The 23002-nt window shown below is 41.5% G+C and overlaps 1 protein-coding gene across 8 annotated transcripts in view; it reads left to right on the forward strand.

Moving 5' to 3' along the window:
• The window catches only part of PLCB4 (phospholipase C beta 4), a 397376-nt gene that overhangs the window by 233380 nt on the left and 140994 nt on the right, over nt 1-23002 (forward strand). The window lies entirely within an intron of this gene.

Here is a 23002-nt window from a genome sequence, read left to right on the forward strand (position 1 = left end):
CCACCAATCTGTTCAGAATGGCTGGGTAGATGAATTAAAGCCTAATTTGCATTGTAAATGCATGATTTTTCTTCTATTTTACTTGAATTTGAGGTGACTTTGGAAGGAGTATATGATGAAATTGATGTTTCCTTTACCGCAAAGTAAAATGTAAAACGTATTAAAACTTCATTTAGAGTCAGAGTTGGTTCCTTTCAAAATCAATGAAAGGGCATATGAAGTGGCTAATTTGCTGATCTTCCCAGAGGTCTAGATTGTCACATGCAGAAAGTGATGTGGGTCTTCTGTAGACTGGCATAACTTAATTATTATTGAGTTGGTTTTTCTGACGGGTATATCATAGTACCCTCTAGATTTACAGAATAGTCACTTCTGAAGTAAACAAAATTGAGAATGCTAAGGATGGAGCTAAACATGACCACTTTTAATTCCTTGTTTGAATTAAAATATTGTAGTGACAGCTGTTCATATGTCTGAACTTGAAATAACAGTGAACAGCATTCTGCTATAAGATGAAACAGAAGAATATTCTGCCATCCAGAAACAGCCACTGTTAATTCTTTGGTAGTTTTCTTCTAGTCATTTTTTGTATTTTTTTTTTCACTCTCCCATGGTTGAGCTCATAGAGTAATATTTTTTAAATATAAAGCAGATCTTCTTTCTCCTGTGTTTAAAATGCTTCCCTCACTTCCCATTGTAACATAAAGGGAACTCCACAAAATGAAATACAAGGCCTTCCGTAATTTGGCTCCTGCTTAATTGCTTCACCTTCATTTCTCTCCAGTTTCCAACATAAACCCTACACTTCAACTATAGCAAACTACTTACAGTTTCTCCCATAAACTATTCTTTTTTTTTTTTTTTTGAGACGGAGTTTCGCTCTTGTTACCCGGGCTGGAGTGCAATGGCGTGATCTTGGCTCACTGCAACCTCCGCCTCCTGGGTTCAGGCAATTCTCCTGTCTCAGCCTCCTGAGTAGCTGGGATTACAGGCACGCGCCACCGTGCCCAGCTAATTTTTTGTATTTTTATTAGAGACGGGGTTTCACCATGTTGACCAGGATGGTATCAATCTCTTGACCTCGTGATCTACCACCTTGGCCTCCCAAAGTGCTGGGATTACAGGCGTGAGCCACTGTGCCCAGCCCCATAAACTATTCTACTGCATGGTTTGTTTATGCTGTTCCCTCTTCCTGACATGCATTTGTTCCAACTTGTTTGATTGGTGAACTCCTCTCATCTCAGAACCTGGATGAGAAGTCTCCACTTCTGTGATATCTTCCTTAACTCCTTCAATAAAAGGTGATAACTTATTTGTACCATGACTAACCTACCCTTGCACATTTTACACTGCCTTCACATTGTATTTAATGTTTTTTTCTCTCAAACTATACTCTGAGTTTCTTGAAGTCCAGGATCCTATTTTACTTATCTTTTTCTCTCCAGGGACTAGCAGAATGCCTGTAATCACCAAACTCTTTGTAGATGTCTAGCATCAAAAAGAATTTCAGATACAGTTGATTCCAATTCTGATTAATTCAGAGAAGGTAATTTTGAAGAGATTACTTGTAATCATTTGTTCAGTATCTCTCCTACCGTTATGTAAGAAAAAGCTATTGGAGAAAAAAGTACTTGACAAATAAAAGTGAAATGTGATTTGATGAACCAGGGATTCATCATCATTTGAATCTTTTTTATTTGTTGTGATGATTTTGTTTGGTTATTAGTCATCACAGCTCATATTAGGAAATACTGATCACCTGTACTTCTAAAGGCATTTGCTTTTCCTCTGGATTCCTCTGCAAACTAGGTAAAGTTAGAAGAAAGGAACCCTTGAACAAGTATTTAATGTCTAGCTAAGCTTTCAACTCTTTTGAGTGCTATTTTACTAGGATTTTGAGCAAAACTGTTTTAAGTTTATAAAGTAAACATGTCTCTTCATGATAACATACTGAACCACAAAGCCAAAGAATATTTCAAGCTGGATGAGAGCCAGTGTGAAAAAAAAAATTATTTGCCACTCCTGTAAGACACAGTTTTTTGGAGTCAGAGCCATGAAAATATTCAAGACAACAAAATGTAAGCAGAAGTTTCATTTCTATGGTTGATAAAGAACCGCCATGAGGGATGATGGCTGAAAGCCAGTGGGAGGAACAGGAATTAGAGAAATAAAACCCAACATCCCTAAAGTGTCATAGCAAAGAGACCTTTCATGAAGGGGCATAAATGCTGTCAGCACCATATGATAACTAATGTTATCATCATGACCTCAAATAGCAGGTAAACATAAAATTATGTTCCACGTATTTGTTTAAAGAAAGTAGGAAGGTATCTTTAACCGTAAGTAAGCAGTCAATAGGTGGGGGAAAAATGTTTAATAGCCACTGTTTTAAATAGTCAATCAATGTAGGAAGTGCGAATGCATTTAAACCTCATTATTGAGGAATTATTTTTGAGGCAGCCAGATTTTTACAAACGACATAAGTGGTTGGCAATGTTGTAGCATCTGTTGTATTGCCATGACACTTCTAAATCTGTACTTCCTCTAACTTTGCTTGACTTACACATTACTAAATGCAAAATATATTTTGTTTCCTAAGTGATGCTTAACATTAAATCTTTAAAATAGAGATTTGTCTCTTGTGGATTAGAGAGAAATAGCAGTGCTTTTAAAAATACATGCAATTCAGATATCTGTAACTCAACCAGCCCCTAACTTTCCTATAATAACCACATTAAAGATCTGTATTTCCTAGAATTCCTAGGTGCTTACCCACTCATGGTGATGACTTATGTCCTCAAATGCTTCATTACCATTCAGTTTCTAGGACTGTTACATACTCCAATTTCTTTGCTTCCCTAAACCCATTTTCACATCAAATCCCAGAAACACAAGGATGTTGTATAAAGTAGACTTTTACTGAAGATTTAGTGGCAGCAGAGGAGAATTGCATCACATACCAGGACAGCTTTAAGATTAAAAATTGGAGATCATGCTGAATCAATTTCATTAGCCAGCCCAGCCAGGGTGTCTCTCTTTTTTCTTCTTTGTCCCACTCCTCCATCAACATGCATGTTCCTGTTTCCTTTATTTTGTTTTAATCACTCTCAGAGTTTTTTTCTACTTTTCCAGATGCGTTTTTCTTAAGTGTTAAAAAAAAAATTCTCTCTCTCAATCCAAAAAAGAAAACCTCAAAATTCAAGTCCCTCCTTATCCTGAGCTGCTTGACTCCCCCTTTCACCTCAGACTCTCCCACCCAGACTATCCTGAGATCTTCCTTTTTGCAAAAGCCTGAAAATCAAGGTGTGTCCTTAAAACAAACAAACAAAATCTAAAAAGAGTTTTATTCTTAAGAAGGAGACTGCCATCATAGATAAGTGCTCACCAACAGAACTTTCCACAATGATAGAAATGGTCTACATTTGTGCTACTGTTCTGGTAGCCACATGTGACTGTTCAGCACTTGAAATATGGCTACTGGGACTGAGGGACTTAAGTTTTTAATCTTATGTAATTTAAATTCAAATTTATATAGGTTCATGGGCCTAGTGACTTTCTTATTGGATGGCATAGCCAACTCAAACTACAACCAGATTTTAAAATACCGTTGTCCTTTCTTGACACGAAGAAATGGCCTCAGTGCATTCCATTGGAATCTACAAAATTCATCAGCCAGTTCTTAGTGGCAGCGAGAGGAGAGGTTCAAATGTTTTATAGATGACTCACCTCAGCCACTAGCCTCGTCTTCCCCACATCATAAATCCTAGCTTGGGCTACCCCTTTGTCTCACCCATGGGACTTTCTTGTATCTGAGTCCAGCTGCCTAGATCGAGTTCCTTTGTAAGTTTTTCTAGCAAAGTCTTGGTCCTTATAGTAGCCTCCGTACCTTCTACCCTACACACACACACACACACACACACACACACACACACACACACACTCTGGAGGAAAACAGACAATTATTGCAGGTGCCAGGATCAGAGGAGTATCGAAGTACAGAGTCAGCACAAACCTAAAGTCAGGCATAGTGGGACAGGCTGACTTTGGCCTCTTTCCCAAGTAGTTCTGAAATCAAATTGTGAGTAGCCACACTGTGAAGCTTAGAGAAACTCAGGCAGCCTGCACCTCACAGTCTGTTCATCAGCAAAGCAACGCACTTTCTGAATACAATTTTCAAAAGACTTAAAAACACAAGGGTCATATAAAGTATTTTGATTGAAAGATTTTATTTTATCAATGAGGACAATAGCAGGATGATAAAGCCAGTACCAAGTGCACTTTAGGAAGAGAGGTTTACATAGGAAAGGAAAGGAAAAGTGAAATAAGTTTTGTCACTAGATACAAAACTGGCTAATGTCTCATAAGCCAATAAAACCCTACCCTATTATAGATTGGCCTTTTTCTACTGGACACAAGTCATCTACATCACTATAGAACAACCACAGAAAAATGTTATCTATTAAACTTCAAAGAATCTAGGTCTTAAACAACAGTGAATAATAGGTCAAACCAAAAGTAGATTTTTCTATAGAAGTAAATCATTCTTAGGTATGCCTCTCAAAATCATTCTTAGGTATGCCTCTTAAATCATGCTTTAAGGTAACAATGAAAAGAGAGACAGCCCTCTTTGTAGATTATTTTTAGGCTTTGGATAATTTAAATTAAATTATGCAACAGTGTCAGGATATACCTGTACTTACACTGAAAGATCCTTATAGAGTCATCAAAATGATAATAATGATAATAATGTTAGTTTTTTAACTTTTATAATCAACCTATTAGTTTTTCAACTTTTATAATCAACCTAAGGGTAGACAAGACATTTAAATATTTTTGACCAAGCATAACAGAAAAAGCTGTTACCTTTATCTGTTTAGAGTAAGGGTGCCAGACAGATGACAGAAATTAGAAGGGGCTTAGAGAAGTGGAGGAAACGCCAGAGGCTTAATATTCTCAGAAAGAGGGAAGGCTGATAGTTGACATCCAATAGAGTCTTGCATATATGATTTAAAGTATGAAAGTACCCAATCACAAACCAAAAAATAAAAAATTTCGAATTTGGAGCTGGGGGAGAAAAAGTAGTGAAAATGAGTTAAATGGAGTTAAACTGCTATGTTTTCATCCCAAGAAACCTATTCCAGCATGTGCCTGGTGGATAATTAGTTCAGTTACTGGCTGTCTCGCCACAAGTCCTGTTTTCTTAACCTCCTGTCTCTATTTGAGTTGGACTTACAGGCAGAAACATGTTGGTGCCGATTTATTATACACTACAGTAAGTACTGGCTTCTCAGTTTGGAAAGCAGCAGTACTCACCGCTATACCACCAACACCTCTGGCTGGGCTTCTCCATTTTAAACTCCAGGCTTTCAGCATGTGGCCCCTGAAGGCCTTTCACCCTTCCCCTTCTACTTTCTTCCACTTGTGTATTGTGATGAGAAAGGTAGAATGTTCTCCTTGTAGTGTGAGAGGTGATGAAGGGGCAGCAGGGCTAGGGGGACTGACCCCAGAAGCCTCAGTGAGGAGGCTGCTTTTAGGCTGAGTCTTGATCGATGAGTCAGTCAACCACTCAAAGCATAGCTAAGAGAAAGGGAGAGACCAAGGCTTCTGTAAGGGCATGAATATGACAGCACATTCTATTGAGGGGGTAAGGAGATTGTCCAGCTAGGGCAGAAGGTAGGGTGGTGGAGTACGGGGTGAAGCTACAGAGATGGGCAGTGTCTGCACCTTCAATGGCTTTGCCTTCCAGCCCTGGGCATTGGCATTTGACTCTGAAAGCTCTAGGGAGCCTTTGATGGGTTTCAGCAGGGTAGTAGTCAGTTCTGGATGATCAATAACAAGTGGATACGGCTGGATTCCTTGTGTGAGTAGTCTGGGGGAAGTGTTGGGCTTGAAGGACTCAGTGGACAGTCAGTCACACACATGGAGAAATAAGGGAGGATTCTGAGTATGGGAGTAAATGAGAAGATTTTTCTAACCCAGTGGATATAGAAGGTGTGACAGAATAAGTGTAGAATGAGGTTGGAATTTCCAGCACAGGAATTGGACAGCTCTGATGCAAGGTGGAGGGAATGCCAGAGAAAAGATATGTGTATGGATGCATTTATATTGTTCCTTTCTGAAATGAGGAGGAGTCAAAAGCAAATGTGATACCATTATATCCTCTGTGGTAGTACCTGAGAAGCATTTTGTATATAATCACCTTAATATTAGGTAAAAATATGTTGAGCAGAAAGGGAAGAACATAGTTAATGATCCGAGAGGACAAACACATGGGTGCACCTTCCTTCTCAGTGCTCCTCTCCCAGGGGCACTGTTGCCATCTGATGGGATAAAAGAATGAGGACCCCGAGACCCTCACAGCCGCGGGCTTCCTTCACTCACCCTGTCATGTGGGTGATACTGCATTCCTCAGGGTAGAGGAATTTTTTTTTTTTTTTTGAGGTGGAGTTTCTCTCTTATTGTCCAGGCTGGAGTGCAGTGGTGTGTTCTCGGCTCACTGCAACCTCTCCCTCTGGGTTCAAGAAATTCTCCTGCCTCAGTCTGCTGAGTAGCTGGGATTACAAGTGTGTGCCACTGTGCCCGGCTAAGTTTTGTATTTTTAGTAAAGATGGGGTTTCACCACATTGGCCAGGCTTCTGACCTCAGGTGACTCTACCCATCTTGGCATCCCAAAGGGCTGATATTACAAGCATGAGTCACCACACCTGTCCAGAACTTTTTTTAATATTGAAATAATCTCTAAGAATATATGATTTATGCCATATATTTATGTTGGATTTTTATTAAATCTTAGCAGTGGGTCCCACCTCTTTTCCTACCATAGGAATGATATGAGATAAATGCAGATATCTGAAAGCAGAGTTTTGAACCACAGCCAGTCCCCTAAAGCGTGGCTTTGACTCTGTCTGCACCGTAGAATCACCTGGAGAGCTTTTCACAAATCCTGATGCCCACTCTCTCCTGAGATATTATCTAATCATTCTGGTTTGGGGCTCAGTCATCAGTATTTTTTAAAAATCTGCTCATATAAATTGAATGTGCAGCCTAGGCTGAGAACCACTGCCCTAAAGGCTGATCTTTTGGAACATGGTTGATGCTGTAATTATTGGACGAGTATCTGAGAGTAAGTTATTGATCCGACCTAGCTGGAAGGTGATATTGAGGTTTCATCAGGCTTTCTGCATAAACAGAAAGCCTGTTTATACAGAAAGGTTTGAGGGAAAAAGAACCTCTGACAGAATATTCTGAATTATAATTAGGGGTAAGATTGTAAATGTATATGCTTATATGACTCTATCACACATTCTGTATATTGTATGTAAATTACCATATTGGAATCATTAGGCTACAACAACCTATATGGCAGCTTAACGATGTTAAACAGTCTTGAGGACAGTTGGCCTTTGGACAATTTGTAAATGTTTTAAAGTCATTACAACTTAATCTATGGTGTGAGCCAGGGTTCTAGAAGGCTGACATAAAGCAGTGAACAAGACAAAGTCTCACTCCTTTGGGAGTGTATGGTCCAGCAGCAGCAGACCAACAACAAGCCAATAAGCATAGAAATGAACAATTTCCAGCAGTGTTCAATACTATTATGTTACTAAAGCAGTGATTGAGGGATCAGAGAGACAGGCAGACACTGAGGAGTAGGGGAGGGGACATTGATGTCGGTTGGGTAGTCAGAGCAGGCCCTATGTAGGAAGTGGCATTTGAAGTTGTAGCTGAATGATACGAAGGAGCCAGTTTGGCTGGGCATAGTGGCTCACGTCTGTAATCCCAGCACTTTGGGAGGCTGAGGCGGGCAGATCACTTGAGATTAAGAGTTCGAGACCAGCCTGGCCAACATGGCAAAATCCCATCTCTACTAAAAATATAAAAATTAGCCAGGCATGGTGGTGCACGCCTGTAGTTTTAGCTACTCGGGAGGCTAAGGCACAAGAATCACTTGAACCTGGGAGGCAGTAGTTGCGGTGAGCCGAAATTGTGCCACTACACTCCAGTCTGGGCGACAGAGCGAGACTCTTTCTTAAAGAAAAAAAAAAAAAAAAAGAGCCAGTTGGGCAAGAACTAAGGGAAAAGCATTCCAAGACATGGAAATAGCAAATGCCAGGCCCGGAGGCAAACATAGTCTTGGCATGTCAAAAGAACAGCACCAAGGGTGGAGTGAGCATCATGGTCAGGGCATGGTAAGATTATTCTGAGAAGCAGACAGAGGTCCCGTCATGTGGAGCATTAGTTCTCTCAAAGTATGGTCCCCAAGCCAGCATCATCAACACCACCTAGGACCTTATTAGAGATGTGCGTTCTCAGGCCCATCTCACGGACTTACAGAATCAGAAACTCCAGGAAATGGCCCAGGAGTGTGTGCGTTAACAAGTCCCTCAAGGAAGTCCAGTGCACACTCAAGTATACGAGAATAAATAGTGTAGAACCAGGCCGAGGTATTTGGATTTCGTTGGGATTGCTATGGGAAGCCATTTTCGACAGGGACTGGCATGATGGGATTTATATTTTGGAGACAGTTACTCTGCCTGCTGTACAGAGAATGATTTGTAGGCAGGGCCAAAATGTTGGAAAAGACCAGGACTTTAAGGAAGGTAAGCTAGAGGCTTAATCCTTTCTTTTCCTGACTGTGTCTCCATGGGCGATTTTCTTATGCCAGAAAAGTAAGGGATGTTAAAGTGGACGGGTCGAAGAACATCAGTTGTTCTCTTTAGGATTCTATAAGTCTGTACACACCTGCCGGTCACCTTTCTTGTCAGCACAGCTGTGTGACTTCTTCCTGATGTGAGAAGAAAGCCATGGCCAGGCATCTGAGCACCACCCCAGTTGGCCCAAACACCAAAGCAACCCGAAGCACCAAAAACTAAGATCAGCCAGGTTTTGCAGAAAAACATTCAGGCCTGTTCCTTCCTCTAGAACCAGCCTTTGAAATAACAGTGTTAATAATGTTATCTGGCCTCTCATGTCCCCAAAGCTCAGAGCTCATTGTTATCCAAGCATGAGACCTTTAAGGAACAGTCTGGATGGTAGGCCTCTCATGCTGAAAAAGCCACAGAACTGGGTCAACATACTTTTTCTGTAAGGGAACACATATTAAACATTTTAGGTTTCACGAGTCCTGTAGCCTCTGTTAGTTACAGTGACTCAACTTTGTTATTGTAGCCCAATAGCAGCCATAGGATGTAATAAGTAAATAAATGAGCAGGCACCTGGATTAGAAGACAAAAAGTACCACATAGAAATGAGTGACAGATTGGTTTTGATGGTAGTGGTAATAATGAAATAATTTTAGTTTTAAGTAATTATTTTTACTTCTCATGTTCTCTTACTACTGTGTTGTATTTTTAGTTTAGTCATCTTCTATTTCTTTTTCTTATATTGATAGATCATTGTGTCAGCTCATCAGCTTTTGCTGCATAATGAACTACTCACCTTTCTTTTCTTTTTTTTTTTTTTTTTTTTTCTTTTTTTTTTTTTTGTGACGGAGTTTCGCTCTTGTTACCCAGGCTGGAGTGCAATGGCGCGATCTCGGCTCACCACAACTTCTGCCTCCTGGGTTCAGGCAATTCTCCTGCCTCAGCCTCCTGAGTAGCTGGGATTACAGGCATGCACCACCATGCCCAGCTAATTTTTTTTTTTTTTGTATTTTTAGTAGAGACGGGGTTTCACCATGTTGACCAGGATGGTCTCGATCTCTTGACCTCATGATCCACCCGCCTCGGCCTCCCAAAGTGCTGGGATTACAGGCTTGAGCCACCGCGCCCGGCTCACCTTTCTTTTCTAAGATGCTCTCATTTTTGTGGTGGGACACAGGGGCTTGCTCTTCTCATTTTCATTCTTTTCCCTCTCTGTGAAGTTTCTTTGGGCTTGCTTTTATTTTTTCACAAAAGTAGAAGATAACTCTATTTCCTGGATAAATGGAAGCATCTCACCCATGAAATAGTGTCTCAGTCAATTTCATGGAAAATTGTAATCCTTGAGATCCATGCTTCAAGGGTACAAGAAGGACAACTTATTAATGGAAAGACATGAGATGCATTCGTTAGGAAACTAGACAAGGAAATCTGGGGTCACACTAGATTTATAAGGAGCTTGTGGAAACAATACAAGACAGGAAGAAAGTATGAAAACAATGTGGTCAATTAAATTAAAATGTAAGTGCAGCTACCGAGACATTCTTCCTGCCAGCTGCACAAAGAAAGAATACCGAATTGTAGTAAAGAAAGAGTTTGGGCAGGGGTGGTGGCTGACACCTGTAATCACAGCACTTTGGGAGGCCAAGGTGGGCAGATCACTTGAGGTCAGGAGTTGGAGACCAGCCTCGCCAACATGGTCAAACCCTGTCTCTACTAAAAATACAAAAATTAGCTGGGCGTGGTGGCGGGTGCCTGTAATCCTAGCTACTCAGGAGGCTGAAGCAGAAGAATCACTTGAATCCTGGGAGACAGGTGGCAGTGAGCCCAGATCGCACCATTGCACTCCAACTTGGGTGACAATAACAGAGTAAGACTCCATCCTTCCCTCCACCCCAAAAAAGAGAGAGTTTAATAGAGACCAGGCTGGCCATACCACATGGGAGATGAGTTAACACTCAAGTAATACTCAAGTCATATTGTCCAAAGCTCCTAGGTGAGGGGTTTTTTAAAGGCAGTTTTGGGGAAGAGGAGGTGGGGGGCTGGCTTGCTGCTGATTGAATGGGGCAGGGATGAAATCATAAGGGATCAAAGCTGTCCTCCGTTGTGCTGAATCACTTCTGGGTGGGGTCATAGGGGTGGAGTTGGCAAGTCCAGGTGGGTCCAGGTGGAGACGTGTGTTAGGCATGCGGAAAAAAAACAAACAAACTGAAAAGGTAGCTCAAAAGGCCAATATTAGGTTCTACAGCAGCAATGTTATTTGCAGAAGTAGCTGGGAACGTGTATATCTTCTAACTTCCAGAATAATGGCTGACAGTTGTATATGTCTGCACCTTAGCAGGACTCAAGCCCTCCTCTCAAACAAAAGTGATTGCTTTTTGGGCGAGGCCTATTATCATTTGAACTGTAGCCTAAATGTCTTCCAAAGTTAGCTTGGTCCAAAAGCCCGGGAATACTTAAGGAAAAGGCAAGATGGGAGGCAGGTGAGCTCAGTCACTGTTATAACTTTTCTGTGATATAATTTTTGCAAAGGTGGTTTCATAAGGAACTAGCTGAGTATCTACTTAGGTCTCTCAAGTACTTCTGTACTATGCTAAAGAATTAAACTCAGTGGCTAAAATTACAGTGCTGATTCTCTATTGCTTCTTCTCAACCTATAGTGTAAAGAGGAAAATGCTCAGTATTAGCTCCCTCAACCCTTGTCTGTGGGCTGCAGGGGAACAGGAGGGTGTTGGCCAGGACATCCTTTTAATTAGGTTTGATGAGTGCAGTCTTGTAGACCATCAGGCCAGTGGTGAAGAGGCCCTAAGGACATCCTGTTTCATTTTCTTTGCGCATCTCTTTGGAATTGCACTCTGTTAATGCGTGTGGTATAGTCATTGAATTCATAGCGTTCATTCAAGTGTGAACAAATGCAGTCAGATGAAATAGACAGCATATGTTAAAGGGAATAATTTTTTCTGTTGAGCAATATAGGGAGAAAAAAAATTTTTTTAATCAAGTTAATAATTTTGAAATCCCTTCTCGAGTGATAAAATTGCATTTCTTTGAACCTGTGCAGTTTCACGCTAGTGAATTCCCTGTTCCTGAAAATTATAAGGAATTATTTCTTGTTGTTTTAGAGAGGGTGCTGTATTAGTGAGTGTTCTTCAGAGAAACAGAACCAATGAAATATATAGAGAGAGATAAAAGGAAGAGTTTTATTATGGAGGATTGGCTAACACGATTACAAAGGCTGAGAAGTCTTATGTCATCTCTCTATAAGCTAGAGGCCTAGGAAAGCCAGTAGGGTAGTTCCGGTTCAAACCCGAAGGCCAGAGAACCAGGGGAGCCAATGGTATGTAAATGTCAGTTGAGTCCAAAGGCCCTAGAACCAGGAGCATCAGTATCCAAGGGTAGGAAAAGATTAATGTCCCAGATCAAGAGAGAGTGAGTTCACTCTTCCTCCACCACTTTGTTCGATGCAAGCCCTCCATGGATTCGATGATGCTCTCCTGTATTTGGCAGATCTTCTTTATTCAGTCTATCGATTCAAACACAAATCTCTCCAGAAACAGCCTCATAGACACACCCAGAAGTAATATTTTATCAGCCATCCGCCTTAGCCCAGTCAAGTTGACATGTAAAATTAATCATGACAGGTGTTTTTAACATAGATAGTAGTAAATCACTACCACTTTGAGCCCTCACTAGGTGCTAGACCTTGCATTTGACAAATAGTATAAATGATCAGGAAAGGATTCTGATCTAGACCCCAAGAGGGGATTCTTGGATTTCTTGGATCTTGCTCAAGAAAGAATTACAGGTGAGTTGACAGAGTAAAGGGAAAGCAAGTTTATTAAGAAAGTAAAAGAATGTCTATTCCATAGACAGAGCAGCCCTGACAGACGCTGGTTAGCTATTTTTGTGGTTATTTCTTGATCATATGCGAAACAAGAGGTGGATTATTCGTGAGTTTTCCAGGAAAGGGGCGGTAATTCCTGCAGCTGATGGTTCCTCCCCTTTTTAGACGACATAGGGTAACTTCTGGACATTGCCATTGCATTTGTAAACTGTCATGGCACTGGTAAGAGTGTCTTTTAGCATGCTAATGCATTAATATTAACATATAATGAGCAGTGAAGGTAACCAGAGGTCACTTCTTCTAGTCATCCTAGTTTTGGCAGCTTTTGACTGGCTTTCTTACTGCATCCTGTTTTATCAGTGGGGTCTGTGTAACCTGTGTCTGGTGCTGACCTCTCTTATCCTGTAACTAAGAATGCCTAACCTCCTGGGAATGCAGCCCAGTAGCTCTCAGCTTTGTTTTATCCAGCCCTTGTTCAAGATGAAATGGTTCTGGTTCCAATGCCTCTGATTTAAACATTATTGCACTTAAGCCTCATAAGAACCTTGTTTTAAGTGGGTCTTTTTAGATTCCTTTTACAGTTTACAAAACTGGGGCTTAAAATGGTTAAGCATATTGTTCGAGGTTTCATAGGCTGGTCACAGGCTTAGCAGAAAAATGGCCTTCCAGCTAGCCTACAGTGGATCTCCAAGTATGGTTTCAGACAGCATCAGCAACATTTGCGACACTGTTAGAAATGTAAACTATTAGACTCCACTCCACACCTACAGAATCAGAAACTCTGGGGCTTGGGTCCAGTAATGTGAGTCTTAAGGGCCCTCCCAGTGATTCTGATGATTCAGCTCAAGTTTGAGAACCCAGGCAAGGTAAGGAATTGTAGATTTACCTAGAAGGGAAAAAAAATAAATCCCTTTAAAGTTCTTTACATCTGATCTTCTGCAAATAGGTAATGCAGCTAAAAGGGTGAAAACTGTTGAATAAAAAAAGACTTCTTTAACTAGGTTGAACATACTAGATTTATTGAACTGTTGGCATGGTGCAAAGTACTTGACATCAGTCACCTCTTTAAACCCTCAGGTGGTTGTGAGGACTAAATGAGATTTTCCACTGTTTACAGAGGAGGAAGAAAAAGCTTAGGTCACTTAAGAATCGCCTGTTAACCAACATGCAGTATGTGATGGAGCCAGTGTCCAGAACTAGTGTATTGGTAAAGAGAACATACACGGGTCATAGCTTTATGACCCAGAATGGCTGTCAGCAGAGAAACATGTTCTTGAGATACATATGATATATAAAATATATAATTAAAAAGTCTTTCTAAAGTTCAGTAATAAGCTGGAACCAAAGACCTGTTTAACTTTTTTACTCACCATTTGCTTTATTTATTCTAGATCATAAGTGTTGTATGACTAAGTCGAGGTGTTTTTAATCCAGTTCTCTTGGGGAAATGAGAATGGAAAGACTGTATTTTTCGTATAATTTCTCCCATATTCCCCTAAGAAAACTGACAGCTCTACCTTACGATCAGCCAGTAAGGCAAGGAAAGTATTTACCAGGGCTTTTGTAGGTGTGAGTTTTTTTTTTTTTTTTTTTGAGACAGGACCTCACTCTGTCACCTAGGCTGGAGTGCAGTGGCACACTCATGGCTTACTGAAACCTCTAACTCCTGGGCTCAAGCAATTCTCCTGCCTTAGCCTCCCGAGTAGCTGGGATTACAGGCAAGAGCCACCACGCCCAGCTATTTTTTTTTTTTCTTTTTGTAGAGACAGGGTCTCCCTATGTTTGTCAGGCTGGTCTTGAACTACTGCGCTCAAGTGACCCTCCTCCCTTGGCCTCCCAGAGTACTGGGATTATAGGGATGAGCCCCTGTGCCTGGTCCCTAGTGTCTAATTTTTTAGGAGGGATGGAAACTAGGTAAAATGTACTATATGAGAAGAATATAATATTTTCTTTCAATTGATGGAAATAGCCATAAAATATTGTCAGCAGGAAAAGCCTATCTTTTTAATATTGATTTTGATAAACTAATAAGGAGCATATAGTTTATAAACAACTTTCTCTTAAAGCCATAAATAGTAAGCACTCGCTCTGAAATGCTGCTTTGTCAAGAACGTTAATTGAAGCAGATGGGCAGAGTCAGTGTAGCTTCCTAGGTAACTGGCCTGCATATCCTTTCTACTAGAGTTACCCTGAAGACAGCATGCTGGCACCTCCACGGCTCTTCTACTCTGGATTTTCTTCTCCCAAGTACCTGAAAGGGCAGGTGATCTTCTTAACTTTTTAGAGATGTGAAAAGGAGACTAGTTTTTGAATGCTCACCAAAAGCCAAGTTGCCAGGATATTGTTTGCAAATACTGAAAGGATTTTTGTACTAAGCGGTATTTAGGGTAAAATCTTTGCCAAAGAACTCTTTCCAAAAGCTTGAAATACACATAGTTGGTTAAGGGAATGCATTTGGAGTTAAACAGAAATAGGTTCAGCTTTGGCTTTGCTACTCAAGAGATGTGACCATGAGTCAGTCTTACACCCACCAAGCACTAAGCCACGGCTTCCATGATTGAAAAATGGGAGTGATAATACCTACCTCACCTTGCCATCATAAGGAGTAAGTAAGATGGATTTGTTTAGAATGGAGGTCAGATTATGCCCTTCTTTTGATTTAAACCTTCGATGGTTTTCTACCTTATTCCAAGTAATTTCTGAAGTTCTTTCTGTGTCCTGCAAGTCCCCTTCATGACCTACCACTTCACTATCCCATCGATGTTCCCTAAGCACTCCAGGGACACTCCAACCTCAGGGCCTTTGTGCCTGCTGTTCTCCCTCTGCACTGCTCTGCCCTGTACAGTCCTATGGCTCATTTCCTAACTTCATTCTGTTTCTGCTAAAATATCACATTCTCTAAGAGGCCTTTGTAATCATCTTACTCACCTACACACACAGGCTCCTGGCCCTTCTGGGTGTTTTAATTGTTATATTTATCATTACCTGATAACTTACCCTTTTTTGTTCATTGCCAGAATCCCTCTAGAAGATAAGCCCTGAGAGCAGACTTTGTTTTCTGCTATATCCCAGCCAGGGAATTCATTCATCACTCAACAAATGTTTTATAAGTACCTACTATGATCCAGCAATTCCTTAGTTACTTATCTGAGACTCAAATTCATTGATATTTACAAGGTTCCTAATTTTTAAGGAAATTTAAAGGTCCCAAAGAACTGGAACTGAAAAATCTCATTTTGGAGTGTAGAGAAAGGGTAAGCCAGAGACACTATCTGTTGCAGCCGAGAAGGGCTATTGCTTAAATTTCCCTTCCAGAGACAGCTGCACTAGGAATCCCCTCATTGCACAGCTTTGCTGCAGGGTCTTCAGCACCCTCAAAGGGACCCTGCCCAGGCTGTACTGAATATGGCAAGCTGCTACAGCCAGGCCTTTCCTGCCCAGGTGAGGCTCCTCTGGTGGGCTTTCCGTGCTCTGCAGCTGCAATCCAGCTAGTGTTCTCAGCTGTACTGCAGTCTGAGACATTTCCTCCCCAGGTCCTCCTCTCCTCTCTCAAGTGTTAGTCCTGAGGCCTAGTTTGGAGGCTCTCCCCATCACTCAGCTTCCTCTCTCCTTTCTCTTTCACCCGAATTTGCCCTAATGAATCGCTCACATTTCCAATTCTGTCTTGGTGATTTGTTTCTAGATGCAGCAGCCCTTCCCTCAGGGTAAGAGGGCCTCAGGCTAAGCCTTCAGGACTCTGCTGCCATTTCCCGAGGCCAACTCTGAGCTCACTGCAGAACTCTTTAGGCGGTAGGTAGCAGTGGTTCTGGTGTGATGTTCCAGTAATTGCTGCACTTACTTTAGACACAATCAAAAGTGACAGAGCCAGCATTGACCCTAAAAGCCAGTGGGGACTGTGTATCTTCAGGGCCTAAATATAAGCTATTTCAGAAGACAAAAGTCCAACTGGAGCAACGTATCTTGCAGCTCTTGTGGAACAAAAAAAGCATTTTCAAAAGCTGCATTATTTAAACGAGAAATGGATATATTTAAAAGGAAGTTCTATAAAAGTCATTTGAGATTCCTTTTCTTTCAGTGACTGTTCAGCATTGTCTGTCATCTCCAGATAGCAATAGTTTAAAATATTCTTTCATAGACCTGCCTTTTCAGATAAATCTTCTATATCACTATATTTTTAATTACTTGCTCGGTGTAAGTTATTATGCTGGAACCAACTGTTTTAATTAGAAATGCTTTGCTAAAGAGAAGAACTTATCAGTTGGCGGCTGTGTTTCCGGTGCAACTAAAAAGCATATCTCCTGTTGTTCTTAGGATTTTTTTTAAATGAGGGGACAGTGACATAATGTGTTTTTAGTATTTGTTGTAAATGTTTATTAAATATCCTGTTTAGGCCGGGCGCGGTGGCTCATGCCTGTAATCCCAGCACTTTGGGAGGCCGAGGCAGGTGGATCACGAGATCAAGAGATCGAGACCATCCTGGTTAACATGGTGAAACCCCGTCTCTACTAAAAATACAAAAAATTAGCTGGGCACAGTGGCACGTGCCTGTAATCCCAGCTACTCAGGAGGTTGAGGCAGGAGAATTGCCTGAACCCAGGAGGCAGAGGTTGCAGTGAGCCGAGATTGCACCATTGCACTCCAGCCTGGGTAACAAGAGCGAAACTCCGTCTCAAAAAAAACAAAAAACAAAAACAAAACAAAACAGAAAAACCCTGTTTACTTGCCTCCATACCTTTAAGTTGTTCCTCTTTAATTTTTCCTTATTTCAGTTGCTAAGGCAACTGTTTTGACTACTGTGACAGTTTTCCTGCCCGAGAAAGTTACTTTGAGTGACCACCCACTCCTCTTGAAAACACATTTTGCTTTCTCCTTCTGCACGCTGAGAGGTAGTTGTTGAATATTTTAGGAATAATTTCTTCAACTCTTTTCTAGCAAGAGTTAGGGAACCCTCCCAGAATCTGAGCATCCAGATTTTACCTCACAGTCCCCACAGCAGTTGGGAGGGAAAATGCTTCAGAGAGGGGAAACGACAAACCTAGACAGATACAGAGTGTTACAAATAAAGTCCCAAAGATTTAACATCTATATCGTCAAGTAAAAGAGAAAGTGGGAATCCCTAACTGTTATGACCATAAAGTCAGTCGTTTAGAAACAGTTTGGCCTCTCCCAGATGGCTAATCCAGGCACTTCATTTCTCCCTGCCGATTCAATCACAGTTAAGCTGATTAAATTCTCACAGAGCCAAGGATATTTCTGAGACCTTGTATCTAAGTTCTTTCAGGCTGCTATAACAAAATACCATACCCTTGGCCACTATAAACAACACATTTATCCCTCACAGTTCTGGAGTCTGGGATGCTTAAGATCAAGGTGCTGGCAGATACAGTGTCTGGTAAGAGCCCGTTTCCCGATTCCAAGATGACACTTTCTCGTGTCATCACACAGTGGGTGAAAGAGGCAGCCATCTCTTTGGACTCATTTATAAGGGCACTAATCCTATTCAATTTCTCAAAGGGCCCCACTTCCTAATTCCATCACATTTGGGATTAGGATTTCAGCATATCAATTTTTGGTGGGGCAAACATTCAGACCATAGCCCCTTGGTAAGCACCATTAAGCCAGATTTCATTTTTTAAAAAAGTAAAATATATATAATATAAGAGATCAGAAAAGATGGTGTACCTTCCTCTTGTTATTCTTCAGTAGCTTTCTTCGACTCTTCCAAGCCAGGTCACTTAGGAAGTTGATGATGCTCTTTATTCCCGAAGTAAGAATAAAATGAAAGGGGTGGATTAAATCTTTTCACTTGACACCAGAATAAGTGTTCTCTCTAGCTCACTGTCATTGCTGAAATGAGCACTTTAAATGCTCATGGTTGATTACCGAGGGAGAGACGTTTTCATTTTTGTTTCTGTGGGATTTGGAATGCAAGGTCTGTCGCTTTTAGGAGTCACCAAATAACTCACTTCACTGCCCTCTCGTCATCTGAGGATGTGCTCTGTCATGTCAGTGAGCACAAGGTAGAGGCTCCCCACCCAGGAATGACCTCTTCTGTTCACTATACCCCAACATGCCCTTGAAAGGGGGAGAAAATGAAAACTGTGTGTAGTGATGACTTGTCTGTGGCAGCAGATTCTTGGCCTGAGTGTAGACAGGCTGGCTTAGGCAGAGCAGGTTGGAGGATTTGGAGCAGGAGCAAACACAAGCTGACCTCTTGTGCAGACACTGAACTTTTTTCTTTTTCTTTTTTTTAAATAGAGTCTCGCTGTGTCACCTAGACTAGAGTGCAGTGGCTTGATCTCGGCTCACTGCAACCTCCACCTCCCAGGTTCAAGCAATTCTCCTGCCTCAGCCTCCCAAGTAGCTGGAACTATAGGCCTCCACTACCATGCATGGCTAATGTTTTGTATTTTTAGTAGAGACGGGGTTTGACTGTGTTGCTCAGGCTGGTCTTAAACTCCTGGGCTCAGACAATCAGCCCGCCTCAGCCTCCCAAAGTGCTAGGATTACAGGCATGAGTTACTGCGCCTGGCCCAGAAACCAAGCCTTTAACCAGTCTAAGTCAACCCAGTTACAAACTCTGGGTTTCCCTTATGCTTAGCTTTGTATTCTAGCTCAGTGGAAATAGGCACACACTAATACCATTGCTCTTTTTAAGGATCTGCATAACAGAAATGGATTCCCTGTCAAAATGTATTTGTAGATCTGCTTCATATTATATATTACCAGCATCTTCTTGGGTGACTTGTCTAACCTGTTAGGATCAGTTTTCTCATCTGTAAGGTGGTGTTTACCTCATTTGCCTTTGGTGGTTAATAATAATTAATACTAGCAACACCAATAATGATTACTATTACTGTGTTTTATATTAATAATCAATACTGGGCCAGGTGCAGTGGCTCATGCTATGATCCCAGTGCTTTTGGAGGCTGAGGCAGGATGAGTGCTTGAAGCCAGCAGTTTGAGTTCAGCCTGGACAACATAGCGAAATTCTGTCTCTACAAAAAAAAAAAAGTTGTTTTTTTTTTTAAATTAGCCAGCCATGATGGTGAATGTCTGTAGTCCTAGCTACTCAGGAGGCTGAGGCAGGAGTATTGCTTGAGCCCAGGAGACTGAGGCTGCAGTGCTATGATTGTACCAGGAATTTGAAGCTGGAGTGCTATGATTGTACCACTGCACTTCAGCCTGCATGACAGCAAAATTCTGTCTCTTAAAAAAAATCAATTGTAATTTACTTAGTTTCTACTGTATGTCAAGCACTCTAATGATCAGCAGCAGCCTGTGAGAGAGGCATTATAGTTGATGTTGTCTCTGTTTTTAGAGATGAAGAAGTGAGTATCTAACCAAATTTGGATCAGGTTCATCAGACCCTAAAGCCCATGTAAAATGCCCAGTTGTTTCTGCTGCTTGTGAGTTGGTTTTTATGCTTACATGTTTCTGTCATCTTCCACAGGAAGCTGCAATGTGAAATATGTACCACCAGATAAAATAATGGAAGAGGGATTTAGATTGAAGAGAAAAAACAAGGGAGAGCACATCAAATGAGGGGCAGATTAGCAGGTAGCAACTCTGCAGGCAGCAAAAATGCTCTGGTAAAGTTGAAAGAGGTGAGCCTCAGATTTGCTTCTGCTGTTCTGGTGGCTAAAGCAACGTGGAAAACAGAAGTGGTCCTAGAGTTCACAGTGTCCTTTAGATGTAAGGAAAGCAACAGGTCAGTAAGAACAGAGTTTCTCCTGGTCCTAGGATCTGAGAAAAAAATTCTTACAAAATGCATGAGGTAATGAAAACACTCCGCCATAAAATATCTGTAATAAGTACAGAATGTTTCCAGTGGTACCGTTGTTCGGTCACTTATGTGGTAGGATTCACAGGGGAATCCATAAGAAATGCAATAAACAAAACCGAAGCAGGTCAGAAGCCCTTCTGGCCCTTTGTGATGATTACAGCATCAGTGGCGAGGAGAATAGCAGAGTCTCCTTCAGATATGACTGCTGAGCAGTTACCTGAGCCCACCCTGAACAGCGTTAGTCTCTCACTTACCAGCCTCAAAGAAGGCGTAGGATATTTAAAAATCGTGCATGAAATTTGCATGAATAAAAGCAATTTATCATGGTTTTTGGTGTTCTCTCAATCTTTAGATTTTTTTTACTTCCTTTTGTTTTTCTTTCTCCAAGAGTATGCCGTATATGTTGCTGCCCCTTATTTTAGGGGGTGGTAATAAACAGCACTGGTGAAGTCTCATGTTTATTATCTTACGCAAATTCTGTTGGTTTCTGTTTCTGAGTTATTTGTTGTTTTTTCTTTAGTTTTTCTCCCCCACCTCATTTGCTCATGTCTTGGTTGGTGTTTGGTGGTATATAACCGTGATTTCGTTACCTTAGCAATAACAATTGGTCGTCTTGGTTATGTTTGTCCTCAAAAAAAAAAAAAAAGTGCAAAACACTTAATCACCATGCCTCAATGTCTTTACCTATATATAGATATAATGACGCAGCGTTGTTTGTCTGGGTTAATAACTGAGGTTCATTGTCCCACAGCCATGGAAAACTGGGATGTAGACACACCAGAGTGAGGTTAAGAGTGGAAGTTTAATAGGTGAAAGAAAGAGAAGAGCTCTCTGCGCAGAGAGGGGTCCCCGAGAAAATGGGTTGCAGGTTCCGCAGTGAAATGCAGAAGGTTTAATAGATAAGCTTAAGGAGGGGCTGTCTGATTCATGTAGGGGGCAAGAGTTTGGTTGGACCAGGCGTGTCATTTGCATAGCGTGAAAAGAAGCTGGCCACTCTACCCTAATCTTTTATTGTGCAGATAAGTTCTCTACCTGGCTGGGGCCATGTTGCCTGGTCCTTACTGTCCACATGGTGACAAAGAAAAGGGAAAATGGAGCCTCCATGTTGAACATATCTGCCTTCCAGGTAGCCTTTTCTCTTGGTGCAGCTACTGGCAATTCACCTGTACAAGCTTCCAGCTTGCTCAGCGAACCTGCAGCTCGGTGTTTCAAGCTGCTCTTTGTTAGAAATGATTTGGGGGCTACTTTTTATTAAAAGGGAAACCTTGATGAGGACTCCTTTTACCCTCAATATCAACCTAATAATCCTTCTCCTGTATCAATAATAAAAAATGGTACCTTTCTTATAGGAATGTTGGGAGGCTAATAAGTTAATGTATGGAAAGTACTTAGAGCATTGCCTGGTGCTTAGGAAGCACTGCATATGTTACCTAGCAAGAGTAGGCATATTACTAGGTGCCACAGGCCTTTTGAATTGCTCATCAGGAAACTAGAACTGCATCTCCCTGTTGGGTTCCAGTTGAGCATCAGTTACTGATGGAAAAGGGAAAGGTCTATATTTGACAACAACCCAATAGGAACCTCTGTCCAAAGACTCAAAGGCCATGGAAAGGAATGCAGGAGCTACAGATGCTGTTACTTTGTCTGACAGATTTTTTCACATGGTGATACTTGTAATGCATAGTAAGGGTCTGTGATGGAGCAGCCACGGCCATGCCCTCTGGCTCCTCGGCCCAGTGTCTTTCATCTCATGGGATCTTAAAGCAGATGGGAGATGCACAAATGGAATGAACATTCTGTATCCTTCCAAGCAGAGACCAAGCTCATGAGGGTAAAAGCAACTTAATAAGGACCCACACCCATCTATTACAGCAGTCCATAAATCATTAGGATGGCAGGATGCCATCACTGAGGGCTTTAGTTTAACTTGAAACAAATAAAAATTTGTGGTTCTATCTGAGAGAGGAAGTGTTTGTGCAGAATCATATAGGATCTGCTAGGTATGAAGCTAATGGATTTCTCTGGAATACGGAGAGGAAATAAATAGGCCATAAAACATCTCTCTTAGGCTCTGAGCTTTCAGGATCTGATAGAAAGCTGGACCTCTCAGTTAATTCTAAACCGGACTCCACCTGCTTTCCCAGTCTGAAGGCCATACCCATCATTCTCCCAGGACCTCTTCAAACGTGATGCCGAACAGTTTACAGGTATGTTCAGGCACAAGGCCTTCCTGCATTGGTACACGAGTGAGGGCATGGATGAGATGGAGTTCACCGAGGCCGAGAGCAACCTTAACGACCTGGTGTTAGAATATCAGTAATACCAAAAAGCCACAGCTAAGGAGGAGTTGTTTGAGGAGTGTGCTGAGGAGGAGGTAGCCTAGAAGCTTCCTTTTCCAGGTAAAGGGAGAAGTATGAGGTCTCTTTGGTGGTAGTCATTCATAATGTGATTTAAATTGGATGAGATCCCTTATGGCCTCTTCCTAACTCAGACTCCTCTTTGTTTCTCTCCAACCTTGACAAGGTCTTTTTAGCTTCCTCTCCATTCTTATCAAACTAGGAAGCAGGGAGGGTAAGTCCCATGTGTACCCAAAGGTGGAGTCTACCTAGGCAGCGTTCGTTTCCTGACAGTCCAACCATCTGCTGGTGGTAGTCAGAGCAGGCCCTGCTTGGTCAAGGTTGACAGAGTCGGACAAGCATGGGCTTTGGAATCAAAGAAACTGGCTTGAATTTC

Source organism: Callithrix jacchus, chromosome 5 (assembly GCF_049354715.1).
Source record: "Callithrix jacchus isolate 240 chromosome 5, calJac240_pri, whole genome shotgun sequence".
Classification (NCBI taxonomy): Eukaryota; Metazoa; Chordata; class Mammalia; order Primates; family Cebidae; genus Callithrix; species Callithrix jacchus.